The following is a 22,826-nucleotide window of genomic DNA, read 5'->3' as shown; positions in this document are numbered from 1 at the left end:
AAATTCGATCTCAGACACATGGCTGAAGTGAAGCTCCACGGGGGATGGGCGAGTCCATTTAGCAACAAGGTAGTATGGGCTCTGAAATTGAAAGGCATCCCGTATGAATACATTGAAGAAGATCTCTACAACAAAAGTGCTTCGCTTTTGAAGTATAACCCAGTTCACAATACCAGTGCTCGTTCATGGCGAAAAACCAGTTTTCGAGTCCATGGTTATTCTCGAATACATTGAAGAGATGTGGCCACACAATCCCTCGTTGATGCCAAGTGATCCTTATGATAGAGCTCAAGCTCGTTTTTGGATTAAATTTGCCGAAGACAAGGTTCGCATCACAACTTTTCTTGCTAACACGTTTATAAATTTAATTAATCTTGTCGGGTTTCTTTATATACTTTAATTTTTCATTGTATATGAGAAACATGACTCCCTAAACATTAATTTTTATCTACTATTAATGCTCAAACTAATGTCCTCGCATGTGCAAAATGCATTCACGGCCGACTAAGCTCAATGAACCTTTTATTTTACATTAGAGAAAATTATCAAAAAAATTCGGTTAATTACTTTAAATTTTTTACCTTTAGAAATTTTTCTTAATTAATCGTGGATTTTACTGCATCAAGGGTAAAATATTAAAATATAATTGTTTTAGCGATAGGGGGAATTTTGAGGACTTTCGAAACATGAAAGCAAAATTATAATTTACTAAAACAATAAGAGGATTTTTTTTTTAATATTTTTCCTTTTATATCATTAAGTATTTGTTTGATATGACTTATTTATTACTAATAAGTGTTTATTTAATCAAAAAATCTCATTTCAAATTTTTATTATTGTTTAGTTTTATTTTTAGAAGAACTTTTGGGGTTAAATAAATTCTTTTACCTATACTAGTAAAAATTTAAATTTAATTTTTTGGAAATAGAAGTTTGAGGATTTTTTAAAAAGTTAAATAGTTTAAAATGTTCATCATTTATTTTATAATATTATTTTATTTATTTATTTCATAACTTTACTTTATAAACTTGTCTATTAAAGTTATTTAAAAAAATTAATGAAAATTTTCATTAACAATTAAATTTTACTAACAAAAATTCTACTTGAATAAGCTCTAAAAGTTATAATAAATTAGTCTAAAAATTAGTGGGTAAACTCTTCTAGATACTTTGACAGTTTGAAACGTCTAGGCTTTGAAAGATACTTTGATGCGTGTGTACCTATTATCTAATTTCTTTTTACCTCGTTTATATTGTTAATCATGTGGTGATAAGAATTAGATATAAAATCTTGTGGCAGGGAGTAGCTGTTTGGAAAATGTTTTTCAGCACTGGACAAGACCTGGAGAATGCAATGAAGGCAGCCTTGGAAATGCTTCAAACCGTTGAAAAACATGGCCCAGGAGAGAAGAAATTTTTCAATGGAGACGATATTGGCTTAGCGAACCTAGCATTTGGAGCCATTGCTTATTGGCTGCAGGTCCTTGAAGATGTAATGGGAGTGAATGATGGTTGTCGAAGCCAACAAAAATAAATATTTACTCTAAATAAATTGTATAGTGATTGAGCAGAGTTGTGTCTACAGAGATCGGTAATTATTTAAATCCTTTTGAAACGTAAAACATAAAATGGGGGTTTTGTTGACAATAATAAAAATCAAATTAAAATAACAAGAATGCAAATTAAAGTTGTAATTTAAATTGGAGAAAGCTCTGGTTAAAGGAATTAACTCAGCTTAATTCGACTACTGATCATTGATTCAAATATAAATTATTATTACTTATTAATAGACAGATTATAGCTACTGAGACCCTCTAATAGTCAATCTCTCATTAACTAGTCGATAACCAAGGTACGACCATTGGTTATTTCCCTAATCAATAGACAACCCTAGATACGATCATAGGATTTAATCAATTGACAGCCTGAAAAACCAGAGAGACCCAAATCCTAATCAACAAACATATACGATAGTTCATTTAAATTAAATTGTTTATTCTCACAACACAACTCTCTGCTATGTTATTTGTCACAAACATTAAAATCTTCATACGATGAATCATTTAATTGACAATAGATTAAGTTGATATTTAAATAGTGGTCAATTATCTAATTAACAAACATAATCATGATTATAATTCAGAAAATAAACAAATACCTAAAAAGTAATAAAACAATGAAAGCATAAGAAAGATCTCGCAGTATTGATGAATCAAAGCTTTATTAACCTTCAACCAGAAAAATAAGTTTAGCTCTTCATAGAGAGAAGAGAAAAGTTTAGATCTAGGGTTTCTTTCTTTTTCCCCCAATCTCTCCGTTTTCACAATAGATTCCTCCCTTAAATACTCTTTCTCTCTTCTCTTTTAGAGTTCTATTTAAAATAAAATACTAATATCTAAAATATTAAATTCGTAATTACAAAAATAACCAAAAATACAAAACACGTTAAACTAAAAACTGCAAGTCCGCAGTTGACAGCACGCGCCCACGCCTTATCAACAAAGTTCTTCTGACGCTCTAAATTTCTCCAAGAGAACAATCATCTTTAAACATCATCTTATAGCTCATTTTTATCACAAATCAATAGAATTGCACCTACAAAAGTAAAACACAAGTAAATCACTATTATTAAGTGCAAAACATTGATATTAAGGGAAGTAAACAATGCAAAACTAGTGTATAAATTGCACTCTAACAAATTCCCCCACACCAAGATGATGCTTGTCCTCAAGCATATAACTCAAGACTAATCCCAAATTTCCACTCAATTCTCATCTCAACTCATCCAAAAACAATTTTAAGCAAGCATGCCTCAAGAATTTAAGTTAATCAACATTTGAGAGGCAAGGATTTTAAAGCATAGAATCTCATAAGCTAGAATAAAAACCTTCAACCACCAAGAAGATCCATTCAAAATTCAAGTGCAACAAGATTTAATAGCCCTCTCATTGACTTCACTCCATGCACTTAAAGATGGCCAATGGGCCGGGCGGCACGTGGCACGGCACGACACGAGCACGTTTCGGTGAGGCACGAGGCACGGCACGGCATGCATGTGGGCCGTGTCGGGCCTAGAATTTTAGGCACACGGGCCTTAAAGCACGGCACGATTAGAGATGGGCCAAAGCACGGCACGCGAAAAAGCACGTAATAAGCACAGTTCATTAGTGGGCTAGCACGCGGCCCGTGAGCCATTAATAGCACTTGGGCCAAAATATATCTAAGTAATTTTTTTTAACAAAAAGTAAATATAAAATGTTATGAAATTAAAGTACAATATCTTGAAATTAAATGTTTTAATATATTTTTTAGCATAGACTTTTAAAAATTAATTTAAATTATTAAATCTTAGTTTAAATAAATATTCTAATCTTTTATGTTTATAATTTATTAAATGAATAAGCAAATATCATGATTTTAATAAATAAAATTATAAATATCATAATTTTATTTATGATATTTATTAAATGAATAATGTTATTTATGATATTTATTTAATTATTTATTTATGTTTATAATTTATTAAATGAATAAGTAAATAACTAAATATCATGATTTTAATAAATAAGATTATAAATATAATAAATTTATAAATTATAAATAAAAAATAAATTTTTTTACAAAATTAATAATAAAATATTTTTTATATGAAATATTTTTCATATTAATATTAAATCATAACTTAGTTAATATTTAATAGAGATACGTTTCATTTGTGAATGAAATATTTTCCATTTTATACACAAGAAAAATTATGATAAATAAAAATTACATTTTCATTAAATGAAGTTAAAGTACAATTATAATATTAGTAATTCAAATAAAATTAGGTGTAATTTGCATCACTACAGTTAACAGTACATCCCAACTAGGTTGGCACCTACTGGACCATCTATCATTTGCAAATTTACAACCTTCTCACTAATAAAAATTGTATCAAAAAGTTACAAGAAAAAAAATTTTCTAGTATTTGGAAGTGGCTTCAATGTTCAGTACTCTGCATAATCTGGATCCACTTCATCTTGATCAACATTCAAACTCTCAATTTGTTTAATTAAAGCATTTTGCCAATCTTGTTGCACTCGGCGTTCAGCATCTTCCCAATCTTTCAAACACAACAAAGAGTCTAATGTCTCTGATGACAATCTTGACCGATGTTCATCTAGAATTCTGCCACCTATACTAAAAGCTGATTCTGATGCTACAGTTGAAGCTGGAGGGGTTAGTAGATCACGGGCCATAATGGATAATATAGGGAAAAAAGATATCTTACCCATCCAAAAATCTAAAATATCAAAATTTTGAAATTGTGAAGGAGTTGCTAAATCTTCAAGATTGGCATAACAATATCTTTGTAATTCATTACGATTAGTATCAATACTAGAGGCAACACCCTTACCTTTGAGTAACAAAAGGTGAGCTGGATTTTTATAAGAAGTCGATGCTTGTTGAACATTAGAATATGTATTGCTTAATTCGAATTTATTTCGATAAAAATTAAAAAGTTCATGCATAGAGGACATAATTGTATCAAAATTTGTATCAAGTCCGGTTTGTAAATTTTCACTAATACCCTCAACTAAAAGTTTTGCACCAACTTCCTTGATTGTAGGATCCAACACTACTGCAAAAATAAATAGGTGGGGAATATCTTTCCAATATTTTTGAAAATTTTCCTCCATGGTATCACAAATATTTTTAAACGTAATATTCTCTCTAAAAGTCTTAAAAGTATAACTTATATTGTACAAGTGCATTAACACTCTACATGAAGTAGGCTCATAAACAGTAGAACATGCAAGAGTAGCATCATAAAATACCTTTAAAAAATTCATAAATTTAAATGCAACATTCCAATCATAATCAGTGATATGATAATCTTTATCATTCATTCTCTCATTGTAAAAACTAGAAATTGCTTCAGAATAGTTTTGACAAGAAAGCAACATTAAATACGTAGAATTCCAACGAACTTTCATGTCAAGGTTGAATTTTCTCCTTTTCAATCCAAAAATTTTCAATGTCTCTAAAAATTATTGACGTCTTGAAGGTGCTCTAATATATAAAATGGATGCTCTAATTTTTTCTAAATAATGATTTATATGAGTCATACCAGCTTGAACAATTAAATTAATAATATGACACACACATCTCAAATGAAAAACTTTTGAACCACGTGCAGGCATGAGAGTAGAAATATTCCACAAAAACATATCAATTGCCACTGTATTGGCAGATGCATTATCAAATGATATGCTAAACAATTTATCAGTAATTTCATATTCTCTTAAAACAGACATTATAGCTGCATAAATTACTGAACCAGTGTGAGGATATTCTAATTCATGAAATGCAAGCAATTTTTTTTCCAACCTCCATTTACCATTAATCTCATGTATAGAGTGCGAAGTCACACAAAAATAACCAACCATATTAATACCAGTCCAACAATCAGAAGAAATTGAAATAACACCATTAAAATTGATAAAAGTATTAATTAAAAGTTTTTTCATGTCATGAAAAATTTTAGTTAAATGACGTTTTAATGTATTTCTAGGCACTTTCTTAAGTTGAGGTTGAACATACCTTTGCAAAAAATTTATTAGACGTTCATCTTCTGAAAATGTTAAAGGTTGTTCTGCTGCAGCAATATACCGAGCCAATCCTTCTCGCATGTGCTGTTGTGAATATCTGAATGATGTTATACCGGAAGATCTAGAACCATATTGTGAGAGTTGGGTTTGTGTTGGGTCTTGTGGCTCGTGTTTTGTCTGACAAGTTTCCATATGTCGTCTAAGATGTCTAGTTCCACCATTGCTTTTGGCACTTAAAGCAAATTGACAATATTTGCACACTGCTTGATCCACCATTTCACCTTTTTTGATTTGATGTTTTTCCAAAGTAAAACATGACCAAACAATCGATGTTCTTTGTCGTTTGGAGGTAGTAGTAGGACAGGCAGTTGAAGAAGTAGAACCACTTTGACTTGCTTGAGAAGTAGGAGGCAATCGTTTAGGTGGGACAATAAATATATTACTTGGATCAAATTCTGGTGCAGCAATTTCTTCATTTGCAACTTCCTCTCCCTCTTCAACAAAATTAAAATTCTCATCTAACTCGAAATGAGAGTGAGACATTTTATATAATTAGTGTTTTGGTAAATAAAGGCGCTGGAATTGTAGTAAAGAAGATTGGGCAAGCAGAGACTAGAGATGATTGATGAGATAAGAGAGATAACGAGGAGATAAAGAATTAGAAATTGAGAAGTGAGAATGTGAGATGAATTCGAAAATAATTTAATCGTTTAAATAGAATAAAAAAGTAAACATATTAACGGTTAGAAACGAGCAAATAAAAAAGTAAACATTTTAACGGTCAAAAACGAACAAACACGCTGCAAACCTACAAGTCTACAACTGCAAAGCTTCCTGCAACTCTGCAAGGCTGCAGCAAATTAAACAGTTACATTTTATCATTCATTTTGTCCGTTGGAAACTTGGAATTGTAAGGTGAGCAATTGATTTAATTTAGAATTTTTTATTATTAAAAATTAATTGTTGAGGGATCTGTCTATGACTCTATGGTACCGATTCTGCAAGACTGTAACAAACGTCTCCTGTCATCCCATTCCCACCATTCGATTGTCTATTGTTTAGTTTCTCACTCCACATCCAACGGCTGATGCTGCAGTCTATAGCTTACAAATTCTGTAAGCTAGTTAAGTCTAATTGTTGAGTCATGAATGCCCATGCTGTGAAAGTGAAATTGACTAGTCAAGTCTATCAACTTTATTGTTTTTTTTTTGGAAAGGCATATCAACTTTATTATTAATTCAATTAATGCAGAATTTTTTTTATTCAATTAATTCAGTTTTTTTTTTGTCCGTTGGGTGAGTAATGAAAATATGAAATTGATTTAAATTTTTTTTGTCATTAAAAATCAGAAAACATTAATTGATAATCAGAGTCCGACTGCTTATACTGTAAAATTGAGTAGTCATATCAATTTTACTGTTAATTCAAAAAAAAAATTGTCCGTTGGGTGAGTAATTCAATTAATTCAGAATTTTTTTAATTGAATTAATTCAAATTTTTTTTATCCGTTGGGTGAGTAATAAAATTAATTTAGAATTTTTTTATTATTTAATAATTAGAAAAAATTATTTTCTAAGTGCACCGTTGTTATTTATTTTTAAAAATAATTTTTGTAATTAATTTTTTTTCAAAACAACATATTAAATTAAAAAAAATTATGGTTCATTGTTACAAGAGAATCACGCAACTATCACAATGTTAATAAATCCTATCACAAGTGTGTTGATAAGATAATATTATAATAACAAACTAGTAGTACGGGAGGAGCTTGCATTCATTATGTAGAGTACTTTATTTCTTTGAATTTAAATTCTCAACTCAAATTTTCAACACGGTAGTTGTCAGCTTGTCATATAGTGCACATGCAGACGTGCAAATTGCAGATTTTTAAATAATTTAAGATTTGTTTCCCACATGCCAACCAAGCACTTGCCTCACGGCTATATTTATATTTCACTAAATATTTTTTTACTTACTCTTTTTACTCCCACCGACAAAGTAAATAAAATTAATTTTTGTCTTTTTATTACTATCTAATATTATATATACACGCCATTATGCTATGATGCTTCACAATTCTTATTCTTCTTCTTTTTCCTCAAACTTTCCAATATTCTAAAAGCCAAAATCATTATGAATCCGCAGCAACATAATATGAATGCAGAAGAACCTCAACACCCTCAAGAATACGGTGTTAATGTAGTTGGACCTCAACAAAATGCTAGGCTAAATCAGCCCAGAAGTCGTTTTCTAAATGAGCTTTTTCAAAATTTTACTACAGTAAGGGAGGAAATAATAGATAATAGTTTGCGTCGTCCTTACAAGCGGATGATCTTGAGGTGCAACTATTGTCATCGAGAAGTTATTTATTCAAACAGCCACGGCACCTTGGGTTTATGTCGGCACGTGTCAAATTGTTTAGCTCGCCACCAGCCGAGATAGAATTAACCTTGCTCGTTTCCCGTATCCATAGTTGTGATTAATAAATGTTTTTTTCGTGCTTGTTATTCGTCAATTGATCGTAGTTCGTGTTTTATAGTTGTAACTTGTAAGTTGTGACCTATGATTTGTTATATTAATATTTCGTAGTTATGACTTATTGTAATGATTATTCGAGGATTGTATTTTTAATTTTAATTAATTATTATTATGATCTATGGAATTAAATTTAATTAAATTTATGTATTGTTGTGTTATGAATTATGATTGATTATTGTGAAATAAAATATATAGTTGTGAAATTGTGATAAACTAATAATAAAATGTTAATTGCTCTCTTAATAAAAATTAATATGATTATGATTGTGAATATTATTATTATTATTATGTTGGTGGGCATAAAAAAGTACGTCAGGCACGTGGGCTTGAATAAAGCACGCTAGGCACATGGACTTTTTTAAGCACGCTAAAAAAAAAAGTTGGTGGGCTTTTTTTGGGCATGGCCCACGACACGACACGAGCGGGCTCGTGCCGTGGGCCGTGCTGGGCTCAACTGGAAAAAAGGTGGGCACGGCCCACCAAATTGGTGGGTCGTGCCGTGCCGGCCCACGAGCCATTGTGGGCCGACAGCCAGCACGGCCCATTGGCCATAGTTACATGCACTCAAAGTGTTTAGGGTATCATTTATGCATTCAAATCAAATCAAAGAATGCTATTACCATAAGCTTGCTCATATATCACATCACAATCCACAAAACATGAATAAAATGCAAAAATCTAAGAGTCTTAAAAAGGTTGTAATAGGGTTAAATAGGTTAAATGAAAAAGAAAGGTTTACGAAAGAAAAAGAGATCAAAATGAGAAGAATGAATTCATTGAATGAACTTATGATATCAAAATGCTTATTTCTACTCAAGTCACCAAGAATGTAAACAATTTTTTTCTTTTTTTTGATTTTTTTTTATTTTTATTTTTCTCTTTTTTTCTTTTTCCTTTTCTTTTTTCTTTTCTTTTTCTTTTTCTTTTTTGTTTTTTTTTTCAAACAAAAGAAACGAACCTTGCACAATTTAATTCAAGTATAATGCTTGTTGATCTAATTGAGAAACTTTAATACAAGGTAGAAAAAGCAACAAAATATATCCACACAATGAGTCCCAAAATCTCCTTAAATTGAAGCTCAAAAAAAAAGAAACATGGTTAAGTAGACGGAGAGAATTAGATGGGTAATGGTTAAGGTTCAAACAAAGATAGTAAATAAAGGTCTTCGGGTAGAGAAAAAAAAAGAAAATGCGAGAATAGAAAAATGTAAACGGTTTGCCGTTATCATTTTAATGCATAAAATCCTGTAATACGGCTTCAACATGCATAACAAACCAAGTTCTAGAATAAACAAACTAAGATTGATATTCACATAACAAAAATATTAGAGCAAAGTGGTTGCTCATAGGCTAAAATCCTCACAAAGTTGGTAAATTTGCCATCAAATCATGTACACTTTTCAAATGAATCAACCATCAATAGTGGTTTAGAATGAGAAGAAGGTATGAGTGATATATAAAAGGAAAGGTAAAAATGATAAGAAGTGAGAAAGATGTATGTAGTAATATAAAAAGTGGAAGATAAAATGTTAGTGTGAAAGAGTATGATAGAATAAAAAAAATAGATGTAAATAATTTGAGATAGATGGAAAAAGAGTAGTGAGAAAGAAAACAAAAGAAAAATAATATTATATGAAACATACTAACTCCAAACTCATTTAAGGATGAGTAGAGTGAAAATAGATGAGTAGAGTGAAAATAATATTTCCAGACATCAATAATGCAAAAATCCCTCCCCCACACCAAGAACTTACATTGTCCCTAATGTAAGATAATCAAAGCTCACATAAAAATTAAAGCGTAAAGATAAAAGATTAAAGGCAAAAAAAAACTTCCCTGAATTGTGAACTTTGATCCACATAACATCTATGGGCTTGGCGGAAATGGTGAGATAAATCCCACACTCTCGAAGTATGCGGCCAAATTCTGCTCCATCTTGTTTAGCTTGTGCTTCATTTTCTCTAACTGAATGCTCAAAGGTGGTGCTGATGTAGAATGAATAGTTGGCAGGGCAGCAGTGTCGTCGTCAAACTCGTCATCAGAGGTAGCACCACTCCTAGCATAAAGCTTCTTTGGAGGTTGAGTGGGTCCTGGTTCAGTAAACTGAAATCTCCCCTCCTTGAATTCGACCACACCTGTTTTTTCAAACACAGACATATCCAAAAATTCCTTTTTGCAAGCAGGATGCAAATCATTATTGTTAGGATCAAGCACACATAGGTTTATAGCTAACAGAGTAATGTATGGACCAAGAAATAAAGTCCTATACCGTTTAAGCACACTTTGAAATTGATCCGCTAACCAAAAACCTAAATTAGGCCTCACATCATTTAACATGCACCAGATAAAATAAAATTCAGTTTTAGAGAAAACTACTAAGTGATCTTTCTTTCCTAAAAAATTATATGCTAAGAATCGATGCACACATTTCAAAACAGGATCACGTAAGAAAGAACTCTTTGATTTACTCGGGTCATAGGCATTGTGATCAACAAATAAATTACGCTAAAGACCATAAGGCTCAAAATTTTCGCTAAAGTCACAAGTTGTTCCTAAATATGCATCACTAAAAGAATAATCATCATCAATGAATCCTAAAGCTAGGTTAAAATCCGTGATAGAGTGTGAAAAATTTCGTCCTATTAACCTAAACTTTATGACATCCGGGATATGCAAAGTAAAATCATTCGGTATATTAAATTGAAAAGTCGCATAAAACTCCCTAATCAACTCAACATAACCCAAACAATCAACATCAACAAACTTACGCAACCCAATCTTATCTATCAAAGAATCAAAATTATCCTTAACATTCAATTTTTCAAGAGTCGGGTAATGAATATACTTAGCTGGAAGTATTTTGCGCATGGAAATATCTTTGTACCTCTTTTTCTCTTGTTGAGTCGCGAATGCGAGGCACCCTCCGAGATTGGATTCCGCAAGTGGCAAAACACTCATGCCTTTTCCATGTTTCGATCTTTGTCTTACGGCTTGGCGTAAATCTGAAACTGTGTTCCATGGAACCGTAGTGGGAGCGGCAATCTTGGATTTTTTTGCGACGGGTGTCTTTTTAGATGACTTGGAAGTTAATGCTTTCCTCTTCGGCATTGTTACAATAATTGTGGTGCGATACGCCCATAATGCATCATCTAATTGCAAACTCCAATCCTTTTGATTTAGACTAACTGTCTTTTCAAGAATAAACTTGATTTCTCTGTTTGATATCTCAGCTTGTCCACTTGTCTGTGGATGATAGGCGGTAGACACTCGGTGAGTAACATGATATCTTTTGAACAAAACCTCCACCACTCAATTACAGAAATGAGTGCCTCTATCACTTATCACCGCTCTTGGTACACCAAACTTGGCTAAAATATTATACTTGACAAAATCTACAACAACTTTAGCATTGTCAGTCCGGGTGGCCTTAGCCTCTACCCACTTAGAAACGTAATCCACTGCTAAAAGAATGTAAGCATTGCCAACAGATGAAGGAAAAGGTCCCATAAAATCAATGTCCCACACATCGAATATTTCACACAAGAATAGGGGTAAGTGGCATTTGATTTCTATGACTTAAATTACCAGTCTTTTGACAATTCTCACACGACTTACAAAATATGTATGAATCACGAAATAAAGTAGGCCAAAATAAACCACATTCTAACACATTGGATGCTATCCTTTTAGGACCAAAATGACCACCACATGCATATGAGTGACAAAACTGAAGAATAGAAGGAATTTCAAACTCAGACACACACCTTTTGATGACTTGGTCAGAGCAATGTTTCCACAAGTAAAGGTCATCCCAAACATAGTATTTAGCATCGTTCTTAATTTTATCTTTTTGAGACCTCGTCAGATCACTAGGTAGTGTTCTTGTAACTAAGTAATTGACAATGTCAGCATACCAAGGAACCATACCTTTAGTTACAAAGAGATGCTCATCTGGAAAATCATCCTTCAAAGGTGTTGCTTCTTCACACGTGGTAAATCTACTAAGGTGGTCTGCAACTAAGTTTTCTGTTCCTTTCTTGTTACGGATCTCCAAGTTGAACTCTTGAAGTAGTAGGATCCAGCGGATAAGTCTCGGTTTCGCTTCCATCTTGGCGAGTAAATATCTGAGAGCTGCATGGTCAGAAAAAAAAAATCACTTTAGTACCCAACAAATATGAGCGGAATTTTTTTAAAGCAAAAACAATAGCTAAAAGTTCTTTTTCCGTTGTTGAGTAATTACACTGAGCACTATCAAGTGTTCTTGATGTGTAATATATCACGTGAGCAGCTCTTCCAACCCTTTGTCCGAGAACAGCACCAACAGCATAATTACTGGCGTCGCACATTATCTCAAAAGGGAGGCTCCAGTCGGGTGGCTGTATAATTGGAGCTGAAGTCAATAACTCTTTGAGCTTATCAAAGGCTACCTTGCATGCTTCATTAAAATCAAACGTCACATCTTTCTGAAGAAGCTTGCATAAAGGCTAAGCTATCTTTAAAAAATCATTGATAAATCGTCTATAGAAACCTGCGTGACCAAGGAAAGAACGAACTTCCCGCACACATGTGGGATAAGGTAAAGATTTAATAACATCTATCTTAGCTTTATCTATCGCAATGCCTCTAGCAGAGACTACATGACCCAAAATAATGCCTTGATCTACCATAAAATGACATTTTTCATAATTTAAGACAAGGTTTGTTTCAATGCATCTTTCAAGTACTTTCTTCAGATTATAGAGACAATCATCGAAAGAATCAGCATAGATCGTAAAATCGTCCATAAATACCTCTATAGTGTTTTCTACATAGTCTGAAAAAATACTGACCATGCACCTTTGAAAAGTGGCGAGAGCGTTACAAAGACCAAATGGCATACGTCGGTACGCAAAGGTTCCAAAAGGACATGTGAAGGTAGTCTTCTCCTGATCCTCAGGCGCAACTGGTATCTGATGAAAACCTAAATAGCCATCAAGACAACAAAAGTGAGATTTTCCTGCCAACCTTTCAAGCATCTGATCAATAAAAGGAATAGGAAAATTATCCTTCCTACTGAGTGAATTAAGCTTTCTAAAATCAATACAAACCCTCCACCCATTCTAAACTCGGGTAGGTACTAACTCACTATAAGAATTCTCAACAATTGTTATACCAGCTTTCTTCGGTACCACTTGTACCGGACTTACCCATTTGCTATCTGAAATTGGATAGATTATACCTGCCTCAAGAAGTTTTAGAATTTATTTCTTCACTACTTCCATCATGAGTGGATTCAAATGACGTTGAGCTTGAATTGAAGGTTTGGCATCTTCCTCCAGCAGTATTCTATGCATGCACGTGGACGGACTTATCCCTTTAATATCTGCAATTGTCCACCCAATAGCCTTTTTGTAATCCTTCAGCACTCTAATAAGTTTCTCTTCCTCTAAAGTACTAAGCTTTGAAGAGATGATCACCGGAAGTGTCTCATCATCTCCTAGAAACATGTACTTTAGATGACTCGGCAATGGTTTAAGCTCTATTTTCGGTGCCTGCAAAATAGATGGAAGAAGTTTTGCATGAGATTAAGGTAATTCAATATTAGACATATGATGAGTTAAAGTTCTCAAAGAATTTAATTAATAAATTATCTCTTGCAATACAAAATTTAAAACAAACTCATTTTCATCCTTTTGCAATCCTTTGAGGTCCAAACTGTTATTTAAAGCAGCTACCAATGAATCTTTAACATCCAAATAAAAAACTTCCTGCACTATAGGGTTAATAACATCCATAGAAAATACCGAATGTTCCTCACTGGGATATTTCATGGCATCATACATATTGAACTCTATAACCTCTTCATCAAACTCTATAGTAAGAGTCCCTTTATGTACATCCATTTTAGTTCTAGCAGTCTTAAGAAAAGGTCTTCCTAGCAAAATTGGGACAGAATTAGAGGAGTTATCCTCTTCCATATCAAGTACATAAAAATCAGCAGGAAAAACTAACTCATTAACTTGTATTAAGACATCTTTTAATACCCCATCAGGATATGCATTAGACCTATCAGCTAATTGAATTATCACGCCAGTTTCTTTTAATGCACCAACATTCAAATACGAACAAATAGAACGAGGCATGACATTAATAGAAGCTCCTAGATCTAACATAGCCTTCTCAACTCTAACACTACCAATTTTGCTAGGGATAGTAAACATACCTAGATCCTTGCACTTAGGAGAACTGCTGAAACATTCTCCCCCATGTGAACTCTTTCATTTCCTCTTAATTTTCTCTTAGAGGTGCACAGTTCCTTAAGGAATTTAGCATATCAAGGTATTTGTTTTATAGCATCTAATAAGGGAATATTTACCTCAACCTTGCGAAATGTCTCATGGATGTCTTTCACTTGTTCCTCCTTCTTAGATTTTGCAAACCGGCTTGGAAAATGAGGAGGTATCACAATAGGTAGGGGTTTCGCTCTGGTGGGTTGCGTATATTGAGATTTAGGCATCAATTCATTCTTTTCAAGCTCAGGTTCTACATGCTCTGTCACTTTCTTACTAAGCTCTTACAACTCATTCCCACTTCTAAGGATGACGGCACTAGCGTTTTGCTTGGGATTCACCTCAGATTGTAAAGGCAATCTCTCTAATACTTGAGACTCTAGACGGCTCATCGTAGTTGCCAATTGACTCACTTGGCTCTCCAAATTCTGAATGCTTGTTGTAGTTGCCTGTTGAAATTGTTGAGCGTTAGTCGCAAGTGATTTAACAATTTCTTCAAGAGATATACCTGACTTGGAGTTTGACTGTGGAGGTGCTAGTTATCTTGGTGGATACTGTTATGGGAATCCTGACGGCCTAACTCCATAGCTGAAGTTGGGATGATCCTTCCGCCCCGGATTGTATGTTTGTGTATAAGGATCATACCTCCTCTGAGGCATGCCTGGAAATCCTCCAACTGCATTGGCTTGTTCAACGGGTTCTTCTTGAAGCGTAGGACACATATCAGTTGAATGACCCATATTGTAACAGATGCCACAAGTCTTTACCTATTGCACATTACCTACAACAAACTTTTCCACAAAAGAAGTAAGTTTATCTAAACGTTGTTTAACAGAAGAAATATTTACCTCATTCACCTTCCTTGAAGTGGGATCTTGCCTACTGCCAAATTGTTGTGCATTGGCAGCCATATTTGAGATCAACTCCCTTGCTTGAGTAGGGGTCTTGTTCACCAACACGCCTCCACTAGCAGCATCTATCATACTCCTCTCCATTAATGATAGTCTTTCGTAAACATACTGAATAAGAAGTTGATCAGAAATCTGATGCTGAGGACAGCTGGCACACAATTGTTTGAATTGCTCTCAATACTCATACAAAGTCTCCCCAGGAAGTTGTCTGATCCCACAAATATCTTTTCTGATGTTGGCAGCTCTTGAAGCAGGAAAGTACTTCTCAAGGAACTGCTTGTTCAAACCATTCCACGTTGTAATCGATCCAGGAGGCAAGTAGTACAACCAGTCTTTAGCTAGTCATCTAAAGAGAAAGGAAAAGCACGCAGCTTAATCTGCTCTTCAGTCACGCCTTGTGGTCTCATACTTGAACATACAACATGAAACTCCTTGAAATGTTTATGAGGATCTTCACCTGCAAAACCATAAAACTTGGGTAATAAATGAATGAGACCAGACTTTAATTCAAAATTTACCTCTAAGTCTACATATTGAATGCAGAGTGGCTGCTGATTCAAGTCTGGTTCAACTAACTCTCTAAGAGTTCTTTCTACAGGTGCAAATCTATCCATCACTTGTTCTTCTGAATCGCTAGATGATTCAACCAAATCAGGCACCGTATCTGTTTCAGAAATCAAAGGCGACGAGGATCGTTACTTAGCTAGCTTCGTCTGCTGTCTTAGCTGGCGAGCTGTCTTCTCAATTTCAGGATCAAACGAAAGTGTACCTGTACGAGAAGAACGAACCATACACCAAGTAAAACGTAAAAAGGATTAAATAAATGACACCAATCCCCAGCAACGGCGCCAAAATTTTATGGTTGTCGAAGCCAACAAAAATAAATACTTACTCTAAATAAATTGTGTACAGTGATTGAATAGGGTCGTGTCCACAGAGATCGGTAATTATTTAAATCCTTTTGAAACGTAAAACATAAAATGGGGGTTTTGTTGACAATAATAAAAATCAAATTAAAATAACAAGAATGCAAATTAAAGTTGTAATTCAAATTGGAGAAAGCTCTGGTTGAAGGAATTAACTCAGCTTGATTCGACTACTGATCATTGATTCAAATATAAATTATTATTTCTTATGAATAGACCGGTTATAGCTACTGAGACCCTCTAATAGCCAATCTCTCCTTAACTAGTCGATAACCAAGGTACGACCGTTGGTTATTTCCCTAATCAATAGACAACCCTAGATACGATCATAGGATTTAATCAATTGACAGCCTGAAAAACCAGAGAGACCCAAATCCTAATCAACAAACACATACGATGGTTCATTTAAATTAGATTGTTTATTCTCACAACACAACTCTCTGCTATGTTATTTGTCACAAACATTAAAATCTTCATACGATAAATCATTTAATTGACAATAGATTAAGTTGATATTTAAATAGTGGCCAATTATCTAATTAACAAACATAATCATAATAATAATTCAGAAAATAAAAAAAATACCCAAAAAGTAATAAAACAATTAAAGCATAAGAAAGATCTCGCAGTAGTGATGAATCAAAGCTTTATTAACCTTCAACCAGAAAAATAAGTTTAGTTCTTCATAGAGAGAAGAGAAAAGTTTAGATCTAGGGTTTCTTTCTTTTTCCCCCAATCTCTTCGTTTTCACAATAGATTCCTCCCTTAAATACTCTCTCTCTTTTCTCTTTTAGAGTTCTATTTAAAATAAAATACTAATATCTGAAATATTAAATTCATAATTACAAAAATAACCAAAAATACAAAACACGTTAAACTAAAAATTGCAGGTCCGCAGTTGACAGTACGCGCCCACGCCTTGTCAACAAAGTTCTTCTGACGCCCTAAATTTCTCCAAGAGAACAATCATCTTTAAACATCATCTTATAGCTCAATTTTATCACAAATCAATAGAATTGCACCTACAAAAGTAAAACACAAGTAAATCACTATTATTAAGTGCAAAACATCGATATTAAGGGAAGTAAACAATGCAAAACTAGTGCATAAATTGCACTATAACAATGAAACTATTTGAATCTCACAAATTCCCAAGCTTGCATAAGTGGTTTGAAAATTTCAGGAAAGTCTCTGTAATTGAAGAAAATCTTCCAAATCAGCATGAGATGGTGATCGCTTTCAAACGTCATCGGGAAATATTGGTGACATCTGCGTGAATGTAATATCATAAAATAAGTTTGTGATTCTCGCTTTGTGCTTTTTTTTTTTTTTTTACTGATGCTAAAGCAAATCTTTCTGCTTTGTTTAATTAATTTTACTATTGAGACGAACTGCACGTTGGGTGCTATTTAATGGATATAAATAATTAATAAATGAAACTCCATTTTACATATTTCTATTCTCAATTTCTCTTAACAACATATAAAAAGTAATAAGCATGCATTTTAAGCATACATTTTATATGGCGCAACATTACAAAGTTATATATCCAAGTGAAATAAATATATATATATATATATAAATTAAACAATAGGGGAATCAAAAACAAATTTTGAAAACTAGGGGATATATCTAATTCTATGCTAAAATTCAAGGATACCGCTGAACATTTTACTAATTAATTTTGCACCTTCTAACAATTAAGACTGCCCATGGCCATATTACAGCCGTTGGGGATGGTAATGTGTATTGGCTGCTACATGTTTGTCATTACTAAATCTTTCTGTAATCTACTAAGATTTTATCTTTTTAAGTAAATTTTATACAATTGCTATCGTCAATTAATTAGACAAATAAAAATTCAACTTTAGCAAACAATCAATATGTTCAAGTCATTAAACCAAAACAATTCAAAGTAATTAAAATAAAATAAAATATCGTTAATATTAAGCTTGAAAAGTATAAAATTCTTCTTATTAAAAAGTTATTGTATTCATCTTAAAATATATACATATAATAAAAGGAGCAAGGCATGCAGCTGTAATGAGTTAGATTAGGTTTAAGAATTTTGAAGACTAGAGTAATAACTTTCACTTATATACTTAAAGAAAATCTTCCAAGTCAGCATGAGTTGGTGGTCTCTTTCAAACATGGTCGAGAAACATTGGTGGTATCTGCGTGAATTTAATATCATAAAATAAGTTAATGAGTCTTCTTTTACACTTGTTATGTTTTTGTACTGGTGTTAAAAATGCTTTTTTTTATTTTGTTTAATTAATTTTACCATTGAAGTGAGCTGCATGTTAGGTGCTATTTAGAGGATATAAATAATTAATAAATGAGACACCATTTTATATATTTCTATTCTCAAATTCTCTTAGCAGTATATAAAAAATAAGAAGCACGCGTTTTAAGCATACATTTTACAAGGCGCAACATTACGAAGTTATAAATCCAATTGAAATGAAAACAAAAAATAATAAAGTAAACAACATGGGAATCAGAGACTAATTTTGAAAACAAGGGGATATATCTAACTCTATGCTAAACTTCAGGGATGCCGCTGAAAAGTTTGCTAATTAATGTTACAACTTCTAACAATTCAAGACCGCCCCCGGCCCTGCGTTATAGAAGCTGCCGATGGTAATGGTATCGCTTATTATGAGTTTGCCATTATTAAATTCGCCCGTAACCGGTTGCTTCTTTTTTTTTTAGTTCGTTCGCTATAATTTTTAATAATTAGCAAATCCACCCATAACATGTAGTAGTTTTTTTTAATAAATTTTTATATTTAAAATCATAAATATTAAAAAATTATATTTAATAATTTAAATTATATAATTCAAAATATAACTTTATAGTAACAGACTAAAAAATCTACATAAACTACTCAACTTTAGATTTCATCAATGTAAAAGAGAAATTAAAGTTTCAATATTAAAACAAATACACAAAATATATCATTCTAACACAAAATATTTTTGTTGTAGGCAAATAATTATTACTAAAATTAATGCCTTACTCTATCTTTTAGTCAATATATAAGTATTGTCAATAATAATAACAAATATATTTTGGACAACTATTGACCATTAATTAGATAAATAAAAATCAAATCTTAGCCAGCAATCACTAAGTTCAAGTCATTAAAGAGAAACAAACAAAAGTAATTTAATTAAATTAACATATCATTAATATTAAACTTCAAAAATACTAAATCTACTTATTAAAAGCTTATTTTGTGTGTGTGTGCGTGTGTATACATTTACATACATACATACTTGAAGGAGTAGGGTGTGCAACTGTCATGAGTTAGGTTAGGTTTAGGAATTTGGAAGATTAGAGTAATAACTTTAACTACTATATTTTTTGATTAATTTTTTAAAGACAATCTTTGTGATTAAAATTAAAAACATAAATAATTAAAAAAATGCTAGTCGGCAGATACCCGCCAATTTTTTTTCAATACTAAATCCATCTGTAACCTGCAACGAACTTAAATTTAAAATATCAAACTTATTCGCAACCTACAAAATTATTGGCAGTGGACAGATTTTTGTAGATGGGTTTAGACAAATTTACATATTTACAACTAATTTTGCCGTCCTAATAGCAGCGATCGGCTAGAGGATAGTGGTTTTGCTATTGTTCTTTAGTTCTATACACAAGATATGTGAACAACTTTCGAGAGATAACTTCAAATTTATTTGCAATCATACTATCACATGATGTGAATTAAATTTTGTCAGTTGCGAAAGAGAAATTGGCCCAAAAAAAAAAGGAGGATTAGTGAAGTAATTACTAACAATTTATTGACAATAAAAGTTTTTATTAAAAAGTTGATGTGCAAAGAGAAATTATTATGGGTCGAAAAAAACCCAGCGTTAAATAAAAAGTGGATGATAAATATGTGTGTTTCTGGGCACCAAACAGACAGTGCAAAGTGCTTGCAAATTTTATAGATCTACTCCTCCAGCCTGGCCTACTTTTACCGCCTAATATTATCTGAATTTATTGAAAGCTGTAAATTACAAAAATGAAACTGTAAGTTACCTCCGTCAATTCCACAAATTAAATAATAGGGGACCCATAAGATTTAAAAAATAAATAAATCATGGGTCCTGTTATAAGATTCACGAACTAAATAACAGGCCCTCGAGGATCAGATGTATTATTTTTAAAAAAATATTAAAAAATAATTTAGTCCAATTTTTTTATAACAAATTATATTTGCGTCCAATGTGAACACATTCACAAAAGGCAAATGTCTTGTTGACTAATTGATCCATGATCAATTGATCATCATGCATGACGCAAAGGTCTTAAATGTAAAACAAATGGCAAATTTTTGATTAATTATTGTATGGTTATCTCTGACTGGTTGACCAAATTATTGATCTCATTGGCTAGCGTTTTAAATTAGGAATTGGGTGCACTTATTTGAGTTTTAAAAAATCTTTATAACATATATGAACTTTTATTTATTTACGGTCAAAATTTATTTTTTATTTTATTTCTACTTAATAACTACCAATTACATAATTATATTTTTTTATATAAAAGTTTTGATCAGGAGAAAATAATATCCTTTATATTAACCTCAAAAAGCGGTTGCACACAACGTAAAAAAATATTTAATTAAAGTCATTGCACTAGTTCTTTGAATTCATCATTAATCGTTTTATTAATGGAAAATTGAAGCTTTCTGCTCAAGAAAGTGCATTCCATAAATCACTATAAATTCAGAAACATATGTAATGAGTTAACAGCCATACACAACATCGATCAGAAAAACCGATAATTCAAATTCAATCTTAGAATTATCATGGCTGCAGTGAAGCTTCATGGGGCCCTGCCGAGTCCATTTGTTTACAGGGCGATTTGGGCTCTGAAATTGAAAGGCGTGCCATATGAATTTGTTTCCGAAGATCTCTCAAACAAAAGTGCATTGCTTTTGAAGTATAATCCAGTTCACAAGAAGATCCCAGTGCTCGTCCATGGCGGAAAACCAGTTTGTGAGTCCATGGTTATTCTACAATACATTGAAGAGACGTGGCCACAGAATCCCTCCTTGATGCCAAATAATCCTTATGATAGGGCTCTTGCTTGATTCTGGATCAAATTCGCTGAAGACAAGGTTCGCTCACAACTCTGGCAAACACGTTTATGATTAAGTTCATTCTTTTCAAATTTGTTTATTTATTGATTTATTTTAAGATCTAGATGAGGTGACGAGGATAAGAAAATCCACCCGCCAAACAGCAACTCTTATTCTCTATATGTACTCGAACTCGGGTGATGGCGCAAAGTGAAAGTGAATTCATAGCCAGTCGAGCCCAGCCACCCAGGGGTCTTTTTCATATTTATTTGTTAAACGTTCTCTAAACTGTTAATTTCTGGTGTCTTCACTGTTTTATCCTAAAATATGAAAAGTTGTAATAAGTTAAAGTTAACACAACCGTTTTTAACTTCACGGGGAATTTGATGACTTTTGAAGCATTGGGAAAAAGTGAATTTACTAGCTAATGACAGATTTTACAACTCAGTGGTTGAACTCTCTTAATTAACTTATTAAACCTCTAATTTAAGGATATTGTGACACGTGTACATATCGTCTAACGATTTTTCGCTTTTATATACATATTATTAATTAATCATGTCGGTGATAAAATCTGATGTAAAAATATTTGTGGCAGGGTGTTGCCATTTGGAAAATGTTTCGTAGCACTGGACAAGAACTACAAAACACAGCGAAGGAAGCCTTGGAAATGCTACAAAACGTTGAAGAGCATGGCTTGGGAGAGAAGAAATTTTTCAACGGAGACAATATTGGCTTAGTGGACCTAGCATTTGGTTCAATTGTTTATTGGTTGCAAGTCATTGAAGATGTAGTAGGAGTTAAAATATTTGTATCACACAAATTCCCTCGCTTGCATGCCTGGCTTGAAACTTTCAAGCAAGTCCCTATAATTGAAGAAAACCTTCCCAATCAGGATGAAATGTTGGTTGTTTTCAAACGCCGTCGTGAACAATTGGTGGCTTCTGCTTGAATGCAGTAGTAGGGGTGTTCAGAATCCAATCCGATCCCCTCAATCCGTCTGATCCGTATAAATCCGATCCGTGGATTGGTGGATTGGATATGGATTGAAAATTTAAAAATCCGCAGTCGATGGATTAGATATGGATTTACTTCTGTAAATCCGCAGAAATCCATGAATCCGCAAAATATATATATATATATATAATTAAAAAATTATAAATATGACATTACATAGTTACTAAACATTATAACATATCTTAGCCATTACCTAATAATAATATAAAATGAAAAATAATTAAATAATCAAATATACAAATATAACTTGTAAAAATTGTAAAACAAAATAAAAGCAAAGTCACACGCACTAGCAAAAGCAAAGTAACATAACGTAAAGTTACAACCAATTTACAAACAAAAAACCCTAAACTTTCCCGCCGTCATACACACTAACAACACTTAATACTGGTTGGATACACTCTCGACACGGATTTAAAGGACATCGGCTGCACGATTCTGGCGAGAGCAAGCCATCTTCTTTCCCAAGTCCATC

At 32.6% G+C, this 22,826-nt stretch overlaps 2 pseudogenes; both read left to right on the top strand.

Moving 5' to 3' along the window:
* The first annotated feature begins 18 nt into the window (after positions 1-18).
* LOC18033295 lies at positions 19-17,513 on the top strand (annotated as a pseudogene).
* A 3,465-nt stretch (positions 17,514-20,978) lies between these two features.
* On the top strand, positions 20,979-22,286 carry LOC18032078 (annotated as a pseudogene).
* Positions 22,287-22,826: the final 540 nt, after the last annotated feature.

Source organism: Citrus clementina, unplaced genomic scaffold (assembly GCF_000493195.1).
Source record: "Citrus clementina cultivar Clemenules unplaced genomic scaffold, Citrus_clementina_v1.0 scaffold_9, whole genome shotgun sequence".
In the NCBI taxonomy this organism is placed as follows: domain Eukaryota; kingdom Viridiplantae; phylum Streptophyta; class Magnoliopsida; order Sapindales; family Rutaceae; genus Citrus; species Citrus x clementina.
This window is presented reverse-complemented; position numbering and strand designations above follow the sequence as displayed.